The sequence below is a fragment of the Rhinopithecus roxellana genome, chromosome 21 (genome assembly GCF_007565055.1).
Source record: "Rhinopithecus roxellana isolate Shanxi Qingling chromosome 21, ASM756505v1, whole genome shotgun sequence".
NCBI classification, from domain to species: Eukaryota; Metazoa; Chordata; class Mammalia; order Primates; family Cercopithecidae; genus Rhinopithecus; species Rhinopithecus roxellana.
In genome coordinates, this window is record NC_044569.1 from 37,091,257 (window position 1) to 37,100,850 (window position 9,594).

The following is a 9,594-nucleotide window of genomic DNA, read 5'->3' on the forward strand; positions in this document are numbered from 1 at the left end:
TGCTGCCATTAATGAATTTCATCCCCAGTGTTCTCAGTCTCTGGGTCTTTTTATTCCACATTTTAAATTACTGGGAGAGAAACTCTGATGAAATCCATTTTGATTATGCAACTGTCTTTGGATCAATCATGAGAGCCGGGGTGGCTGGCTAGGGCCCACTCCGCATCTCAGCTGCTCTTGCTGAGGGAAACAGTAGTCCAGGCAGCCACAATTCTTACTATTGGCTACAAGAGTGAACTAAATTTATGACCACAATTCAGTGCATCAGGCATCACCTCAGGCGGGCCTTTAAGAAAGTGAGGAAATGCTAACCTTAGACATACCTGAAAGCACTGCACTGCCATGTGTGCACCAGAAAAGCTCAGCCAAGGAGCCCAGGTTTCTTGATTGCTTTTCTATTATAATTATTCAAGACTTCAAGACATAAAATAGCATAGAAGAGATATTTGAAGAAAGATTTTCTGCCATATCTCTGAACTATCACTATGAATATTTCTGTTAAATTTAAGCTATGAGCTAAAGTTAATTTGAATGCCAAAGTCCTGAAACTAGTGGTGACATTTTATTATTATTATACAAGGAATGGTAGTAATGGAAAATAAAATCTACAGGGTCTTGGGCCCTTGGCTTATGTCTCCCCAGTTTTGTTTTGTTTTGTTTTATGGAGTCTTGCTCTGTTGCCTAGACTGGAGCGCAGTGGCGTGGTCTTGGCTCATTGCAACCTCCACCTCCTGGATTCAAGTGATTCTCTGCCTCAGTCTCCCAAGTAGCTGGGATTACAGGTGGCCACAATGTCCAGTTAATTTTTGTATTTTTAGTAGAGATGGGGTTTCACCGTCTTGGCCAGGCTGGTCTTGAACTCCTGACCTCATGATCCATCCACCTTGGCCTCCCAAAGTGCTGGGATTACAGGCGTGAGCCACCATGCCTGACCCCCATTTGAGTTTTTAACTTGCTGAATGCATTTCAGTAGCCACTTCGCCACTCTAGGATTCTGTAGAACTGCTGAAAAAAATTAGGCAGTTGGTCTGAGTGTCAATTTTCTTTTAAGGCTCTGACCTTCTTTCGATATATGGCTCTCACAACTTTCCCATGAGTGAAAATGAAGAACATTTGTGTCTTTGGATGTTCCCATTCATAGCTTGAGGGTGGCGAGAGAGGAAGATGGAAGTTGGGATTCATCAAGAAGTCAACATAGAAGTCTGAATTCGGTGTCCCATCAGAAGACACCTTATCCCTGGAGAAACCTAGTCCACATGACTGAGATTTCCATCTCTTTTGGGTACTAGAACTGCTGATTTGAGAGCATTTTGACCCTTTTGTTTAACAGGCATTTTATAGATTCAGAGACCTCTTAGAATAAAGTGTTGGGTGATTCCTGCCATGGTTTGCTTTTCCCTAAGGTTTCAAGAGGAAGATCACTTCTTGTGTTAGTTCAGGGAATGCCTCGATATAATCTTTGACTCCTGTCATATGAACCTGGACTTTTCAAGGTTCCTTGAAGTTAACCATGTAAAGCCCAAGAGAAATCTAAGCTGAGTTCTGTGAAGCTCCCGTGTGACTCGTGGGCCTCTGCTGGGGAAGACATCGTTCACTTTTGTGTGACTCTGGTGTTACTAAGTCCCTGACATCCGTGGAAGCGTCCTGAGTCATCACCCCCTCTCCCATTATCAGATTGTGGGAGGAAAAGGCAGTGAAGTGGAGGAAAAGTAGGGCCATGGCTGCAAGATGGGTCTTTTTAAGTTTCCTTCTCAGCTCATTCACCACTGGTGTGCGCGGGAGCTTAGGAGGAGCATGCCTGGGCTGCCCTGTGCCTCCTCCTGTGAAACTGTGTACAGAGCAGGCTCCAAACTTGTTTTCCTTGGGTGTGCTGGGGCCATCCAGCTCACCTGTTCTGTGTGAATTGACTGGTGAGAGCTGTGGTTTTGCTCTGGGTCGGATCTGCACACAAAATGACCTATTCATTTTCTGAATATTTCTCTACTCTTCATTGCATGTTTGGACTTAACCAACAGATCTAATCAGTTACAAATCCTACTTGTCGTAGTTCCTCTGAGGATTCCCATTATTTTCTTTAAAGGATTTTAAAATCATTTACAAAAATTTAGATAGCTAGGTAATTGTTTTTATTTTCTTTTTGAAACCAAAGCCCCCTAAAATGTCCATTTTATTTCTAGATATTGCTTGAAGGGGTCTGTTTATAGGCTAAATTGGAGAAACCTGGGAAAATGCGACTTCGGTATGAACATACTTAGCTTCAATTGTAAGAAACTGAGCAGCAGTAGACATCACATTAGTCCACATGACTAGGGACAGACAGTTTTACAATAGATCACTCATGTCTATACCTAGGCAAAGATAGTTGCTTAAGGAATAATAAACTATCTACTTGTAGGTCTTGAGTCCAAAGTCAGCTCTTAGGGCTTCAACAGCGTTACTGGCTCAGTTTAATTTAATTAGGTACATTAATCAGCAAGCTTTGCTCCAAATATAACTGTTTTGAATACCGAGTGTGAAGAACGTGGGTTTCTTCTCTTGTGTAAGAATGCCCCAACCTAGAGTCCCTACAGCGTGTAACTTTCCGTCAGTGTTTGCCAATACTCCAATCTACATTTGAACAATTTTTCTATCACCTGCCCTGTGTATCGTGGAGATATCTACCACAATATGAGGTGTAATACGGATGTTTTTAAAGCAAACGAGAAATGATTCCAGAGTGGAAATCTGTATACTTTAATAGCCTCTGAGCCACCTTCAGAGACCAGCTTGTTTTACTTTCTTGCAGTCTTTCATCATTTCCTGGCTCTAGATGACTGCCAGCACCTTCCCTACTGTGTAGGGCTGTCTACATCCCCCCTGCAGTCTCACCTGTCTAGTTAGGCTGATTCTGCAGTTCCAGAGCTTCTCTCTATCTCATTCCAGAATACATTAAACAAAGACAGGCAACCAAAACGACGCTGAGAATAGAAACACTTTTCTTTTCCATCCAGTCTGTCATTGTTTGTAGCCTATGGGAATGACATGCGGAGAAGTGTTTACTTTATAAAGACAATATTTTACAGAAGCACATGGGATCTGCACACATCGAAGGTTACATATCTTTATTTTACGACGTGTCACATTGTATGTATGTTAAGTTCCTTTTTTGTTTACCTCCTTGCTTTGTCATAGATACTTATTTTTATTATTGATTTCTATGTATATGTTTTAAGAATTTTATTTTCTGGGGAACTGAACGAGTGCTTTTTCAAACTCTGGCACTGAATTATTTCTGTCATTTTTTATAAGGCTAATGTTGAGAAAAATTGCTTCCGGGCTTATCTTCAAGAGGGCAAGTTGGGAGCATTTTATATCAGGGAATTTGCTCAAGAATGTTGTGGCAAATGCATGAGAAACCATGCATATAAGGAATGAAGATTTCTTCTATGTGATGTGCAACTGACACCTTCCTCATCACTCTGCAGGAAGGAATCGCTTAATAGCCTGTATTTTAATTTGCTTTCCTGTTTGTTTGCTTTTCAGAATGAAGTAGGAAAGACAATACATGTTTAGGAAATGGGCTCCAAAATTCTTAAAAGCAGTGAGGGAGGTAATTTTCATGTTTCAACTCCATTGTAATTAGAGAAGTCTAACTTGGATGCATTAGAACTTTATTGTGTGAAGTATCTTTTAAAGATAATGATTTTTACTCAGCGATTTTTCTAAGAAAAAGTTGTTTTTTTTTTCTTTTTAGGAATGATAAATTGCTGAGTTTAAGTTAGAGGTAATAAGTTTTTAAATAATTGGTGCATTATTAAACATATTCTTTAGTGGTGCATTATTAAACATATCCAAATATGTTTAATATTCAAATATTTAATATTTAATTGAATATTTAATATTCAAATATGTTTGATATTCATATATTAAATATTCACATATTAAACATATTCATAAAATAATTGGTGCATTATTAAACATATTCAAGTAAGGTTGACCCTCTTATCTACAGTGGACTGATTCTAGGACCTTGCAAGAATCTGCAGTTGTTCAAATCCTAGTTACAAAATGCCTTAGCACAGCCAGCCTTCATATCTGCAGATTAGAAACTCACAGCGGAGTGCTGACTGCAATCTCAGTTTAACATCCCTCATGGTAAATGTGATTTTCTTCTTTAGAAATGAGAAAACCAAGGCTCAGAGGTGAGCATCCCTGCTACATGGCCTGTTCATGACAAAACAAGGCATCAAGTCCATATCAATATAGCAACAAAGATTGTACTTGTTGCATAATTAGGATGTTTCCATTTTGTGAACTTCCAGGGGTAGGCAGAAGTTGTTGTAACTAATACCAGTATAGAAGACATTCTATTAGTGACCAACTACCAGTTAAGGATGTTTCAATGGATGCTTTTATTTTGTGAATGACTAGGCCAGATAATTTAAAAGATTCATTTTATTACTATTAAATTGTGATGAAATTACTGGTAGTTTCAACCAACAAGCATTTGTCATTGGTCTCTGATATGGTTTGGCTGTGTCCCCACCCAAATCTCATCTTTAATTGTAGCTCCTGTAATCCCTGCATGTCATGGGAGGGATTGGGTAGGAGGTAATTGAATCACGGGGCCAGGTTTTCCTGTGTTGGTCTTGTGATAGTGAATAAGTCTCATGAGATCTGATTGTTTGATAAAGGGGAGTTCCCCTGCATGCGCTCTCTTGTCTGCCACCATGTAAGACATGCCTTTGCTCCTCCTTCATCTTCTGCCATGATTGTGAGGACTCCCCAGCCATGTGGAACTGTGAGTCAATTAAACCTCTTTTTCTTTATAAATTACCCAGTCTTGGGTATTTCTTCACAGCAGTATGAAAATGGACTAATACATTCTGACTTTAATTCATGTCAGTAAGTCTCAAGTGAACCCTCAAGAAAACCTAAAAATACCACTACATTCTCTCATTGCTCAAAAACAACCATTTCAGCCTTTTTCTCTTTAAACCTTTACACTTGGATGATGATCTTGTTTCACACTGCACTGAGAAATTGGTTAGAAATGATTAGAAGGAATCGCTCTTATTTTATCACTTTTGAATCTACCAATCTACCTTCATCTATATTCACTCTCTCTGCTTTCACTTCCTCCTTTTATGTAAAGTTAACCTCTTCACTTGTATTATAAATTCCATTTCCTTATTCTTTCAAGCCTATAATTAAGCCCTTCCTTCCTTGAAAGTTCATAATCTTCCTTTAACATCTTCTGATCAACACACAAACGTGCTCTAGTATTTCCTATACTGAAATATATAAATGATAGAATCTGACCCCTACACCACTCCCTCTTAACAGGAAGGCTCTATTCTTAGGTCTCCTCACAGTAAAATACTTCTCCAGTTCACTGTAATTAAGAGCTTAATTTCAGCCCCCTTTTCTTTCCTGGACTTACTCCTTCTGTGCTCTGCTCACACGTCTGTCTGAAATTACTCCCTCAAGGTTATTGTATTAGCATGTTCTCATACTGCTAATAAAGAAATGCCTAAGACTGGGCAATTTATAAAGAAAAAGAGGTTTAATGGACTCACAGTTCCACATGGCTGGCAAGGCTTCAAAATCACGGTGGAAGATGAAGCCAGAGCAAAGACTCATCTTACATAGTGGCAGACAAGAGCGTCTGTGCAGGGGAATTCCCCTTTATCAAGTCATTAGATCTCATGAGACTTACTCACTATCAAGAGAACAGCATGGGACAGACCTGCCCCCATGATTCCATTACTTCCCTCCAGGTTCTTCCTATGGCACCTGGGAATTATGGGAGCTAAATTCAAGATCAGATTTGGGTGGGGACACAGCCAAACCACATTAGCCATCCATCACGAGCTGGCTGGATCCCATGTCTTGCTCTGTCTTGGTCTTCATCGACCAAATTGCAGCAGTCAGCACCATGGACAACTCCTTCCTTTTTGAAGCACTCTCTCCTCGCCATGACATCCTCCCAGGTTTGCCTCATTCCACAGCGGCTTTTCCTTTATTCTGTCTTTACTGATTGGGCTGACTTTTCTCCACTAGTAGAGTTTCTGTGTTGACATCCCTTAGGTCTCAATTTCTATATGTAGGCTCTGCTTACCTAAATACATTCTGTAGAATGAATAATCCCAATTTTGTGTCTTGGTGGTAACTTCCTTCATTGAGCTCTGAACTCAGGTAGACAAAGTCCTGCTCAGTGTCACCATATGAGTGTGTAGCGTGCGTTTCAAACTAACATGGTTGAAACAGTACTCTTGGTTTCTCTACGTCTTGACCCAAACCTTACGTCTTCTCCTGTTACCCCATTTTAGCCTGTTCTTTTTGTTGGATATGAAGTGAGTTCTATTTACTAAAAGAAAATGACAAAATATCATATGCTTAATATAGAAAATAAAATCCACAAATCTGTAAATAACCATCATCAATGTGTTGGTTTAGATCCTTCCAGGTGCTTTTCTATGCACTTTCACTAAAAAAGTGGCTTCTTATTGGCTATGATTCTTTCAGTTTCAAAACACAGAAGGTTAAGTCAAACTCTTCTAAGTAGAAAATGAATTCACTCCCTCATACAACCGAAAAGCCCAGTGGGTGACACTGCTAATTACAGGGGCTCAAACCAGGTTGGCTCACAACATGACATGGCAATGATGGCCTCTTTCAAGAAGATGGACTGGCTTTAGTTGAAAATCTCCCAGCAAAAGAGAATGCTGTTTTCCTGTAAGCACAAGCAGAAACACCAGGGAGGACTCTCATTGGTCCAGCAGGATTACAAGCTCATTCCTGAGCTGATCACGGTGGCAGGGGGATACCCCACTTGGTAAAGTGCTTTGCCCCAAACCCCATGCCACCCACAGGACTAGGAAAAGAGGGAGAGGGAGTTCCCTCAAGGAAATGGTGAGCAGACAAAAAAGTCCATCTCAGCAATCATACCACAATAATATTTCTACACTGTCTTTCTCATTAAGCAAGATATCAGAAATGTCTTTCAGTGTCAATAAGTATCTCTTTAGTAATAGCAGTTTGAATGGTTGAACTGTGGTCAGATATGTGGAAGTTTAATAATGTAACTCCTTGCTGATAAACATTTAGGTTGTTTCCAGTTTTCTTTAAGACATTCGATAGCACAGGAATATCCTTTTAATGAAATACTTGCACACACACATTGAATTCACTACTACCATGGTTAAATATTTTTAAGAAATGGAATCTGAATCAAAAGGCACATGTGTTTAATGCTGTTGGTAAATTTCATTAACTCACATTTCTAAAAATTATGCAAATGTACACTCCTACCAGCAAGATATACAATTATGGATTATTTTCATCATATTCATAACAGCAAGGTTTCCTCATCTTCCAATTATGTAATCACTTGCTTCTTGTTTTTACTTTGAATTCATATGATTAATTTTGAGGCATGATTAATTTTGTATTCCTGCTGTCCATGCTATATTCTCCAGCAGTATAGCATAGGCTGCAGGCCAGCTGAAGCTATAATAATAATTAGATAAAGAATGCATATTAGCCTTTTTTCACCCTGCTGATAAAGTCATACCCAAGACAGAAGAAAAAGAGGTTTAATGGACTTACAGTTCCACATGACTGGAGAGGCCTCACAATCATGGTGGAAAGCAAGGAAGAGCAAGTCATGTCTTACATGGATGGCAGCAGGTAAAGAGAGCAAGAGAGCTTGTGCAGGGAAATGCTCCTTTTTAAAACCATCAGATCTCATGAGACTTATTCACTATCATGAGAACAGCACAGGAAAGACCTGCCCCCATGATTCAATTACCTCCTACTGGGCCCCTCCCACAACATGTGGGAATTCAAGAAGAGATTTGGGTGGGGACACATTCAAACCATATCGGAATGATAATTGTCATTTGCTGAGTATTTACAAAGGGACAAGGATTGTACCTAACCATCACCATTGTCACCTCATTTCCACATGACCTCCTGTTTAACCACTTCCCCAGCTTCACCCTCCACCCCCTCATCCTCACACTGCATGGGGTCCCATAGGTCTTTTCCCCCTCAATTATGCTTAGTTTGTTCTTAAGCCATTTGCTTTTCTTGACCCTTCTTGGAATAATCTGCCCTGAGCATCTGCACAGCCACCACCTTGATATTATCCTAATTTCTATTTCACTATCAGTTTCAAAAGGAAGCCTTATTTCATTGCCTAATCTAAAGCAGGCCCTGGCTCCCCCAACCCAGCCATGTTCCTTCACTTTGTTTCATGGTCTTCTCAGCACTTCTGGCTGTCTGAAATCATCTTGGCCATTTATTTGTGTTCTGATTGTCTGTTTCTCCCGCTAGAACATTAGTAGGAGCTTGTGCCCTTCTCCTCCTAAAGGCCAGCACCTACAGCCCTTCTTCTTCAGCCCCTGATACATGTCTGTCACACAGGATGTATCACAATGGATGACCTCAGTTACCTGCCTGGAAAATGCTGGATTCCACCTTGACCCATTTTTTTCTTTTCATTAGGTTTATTCATTTGATTTCCTCTTCTTCATTCTCTTGCTTCATTCCTGTCCTCTCTTGCCACAGCCCAAGTTTAATTTCACATCACTCTGGACTGTTTTAATGCCTTACTCAATGCTTTAACTTTTTCAGTTTCTTTTTCTATTAATTCTTTTTAATAGATCACTGTGGAATTAATCTTTCCATAAAGGAGATAAAGAAAAATCTTGTTTATAAATAAAAACTAGTTATAGCTGTTTCTGTCTCTCCAGTGGAGGAAATTATATTAGTAGGGAAATAAAGTGGCACATGATTCCCTTCGGCAACAACTCACAGTGGTTGATTGGGGAGGGAGAAGGGAAACGGGCTTCTGAGAGCATCTGTCAACCTTTCTGTTCTGTCAAAGGGCGTAGTCTGAAGTCTATTTCTCTCCATTTGGCAGGCAAATGATGAGGTGTTGAATATGCAAAGTCAAGTCAAGAGCCCAGCAGGAGATGGGAAACAAAATTCTTTGCATTATAAACTGAGGGTAATCAAGTTTATAGAGAAAACCTGAAGGAGAGGGAGCTGATTATAGGAAACAAAGTTTGGAAGCAGGTGGTGCAGACCGTGAAACAGAAATGGAAGAGCCTTTGGTTGTCACAAATGTTCAGTAAGTCAGCAGCACCCACAAATGCGCTGGATGCTGGAAGCTTTGTAGCTGAGGTACAGGGGAGGGATCCTTATTCAGCAGAGGTGCAGCAGTGCAGAATGAGGAAATAATATGTTAGTCAGCAAGATGCAATTATTAAGTACACTCAGCTCATACATGACAAGAAAAATGCCAGCCAACCCCCACTTCTTGATAACTGAATTCCATCCCATGAGGAGTAGCACTGGAGTCCATTTCGTTTGGAATTCTGCAAGTTGGGTGTCAAGGTTGACATCTGGGACATGTTTTGAAAAGGTGCTTCCCACCTGTAAATCATCTCCTGGGCAATATTTGGTGGCTTCTCTGCAGGTAGACAAAGTACAGACTTAGCCCCACACTCAAGAACCCTCACGCTCCGACCCTCACCTATCTTTGCAAACTAATTTCCAAAACCTGCCCCATGTGAGCCGTTGTCTCTACATGGAAACAGCCAAGGC